This window comes from Penaeus japonicus, unplaced genomic scaffold, assembly GCF_977035675.1.
Source record: "Penaeus japonicus unplaced genomic scaffold, GWHDUDI00000001_assembly GWHDUDI00000032, whole genome shotgun sequence".
NCBI lineage: Eukaryota > Metazoa > Arthropoda > Malacostraca > Decapoda > Penaeidae > Penaeus > Penaeus japonicus.
In genome coordinates, this window is record NW_028234434.1 from 14,776,653 (window position 1) to 14,777,771 (window position 1,119).

Here is a 1,119-nt window from a genome sequence, read left to right on the forward strand (position 1 = left end):
AGATACAGGGAGAAACAAATCTAAAGCAGATTAGAAATATAGGAGAGAGAGAGAAAGTGAGCAAGATAGGAGAATCAAGAGGAAAGAGAAAGAGAAAGAGGGGGGACGGGAAAAGGAGAGGGTGTGAAGAAGAAAAAAAAGGAAATTGGTGCTTACTCCAGACAACGATAATCCGGAAGGCCAGATAATAGTCAGAGGATGCACCGCGACTGTGCTGAGTCCCAAAGGGGGTCTTGGACACTGTAATACGCACATATATATTCAACTTCAATGTTTGATTTTCAAGATGGGGAAAATTGGATAGAGCGGGAGGAGGGAGGGAGGTAGGATGGGGAGAAAGAGGGGGAAGATGAGGGGAGAGGGCTGGGGAGGGAGAGGGGAAGGGGAGGGGAAATAAGAAAGGAAAAGGGGAGGGGGAAGGGGAAGGAGAAAGAAGAAAGGGGAAGGAGAGAGAAGAGAGGGTAGGGGAAAGGAAAGGAAAAGGAGAAAGGAGAGGGGAGATAAAAAGAGAAAGGAAATCGAAAAAGGAGAGAGGAGAGAAATGGAGAAAGGCGAAAAGAAAAAAGGGGAAAAGGAGAGGGGGAAAAATAAAGAAAAGGGAGGAAGAAGAAGAGAAAAGAAAGAGAGAGAAGAGGAAAAAAAGGGGAGAAAACGGAGAATGTATGGGGGAAAATGGGGCGAAGGGGGGAGGGGGAGAGTTGACGGAAGAGCAGATAGAATAAATGTACTACGATCTGGCTGGGATTAGGCGCTGAAAGTTAGGGAAATTACCGGGTGTTTAGGGATAGATTTAGGGGGATTCTGGAAGCCCTTAGGGGAAAATGAGAATCATTTGCGCTTGTTCCTCGGAAACTTTTGAAACGGAAGTCAGCTGTGCTACTTTCTTGGAGAGTCTTTGTTTCTTTTGTTTCGTTTTTTTTTTGTTTGTTTGTCGTCTGAGATGTCTGTGTGTTTTTGTTTGTTTGTTTGTATGTTTCTTTGTTGTATAACTTCTTCTCTCTTCCTCTCTTTTCATCTGTCTATCTATTTAACTCCTCTTTCCTTTTCTCTCTCTCTCTCTCTCTCTCACTCACTATCTATCTATCTTCCTCTATCTACCTATTTATGTATCGCTCTCTC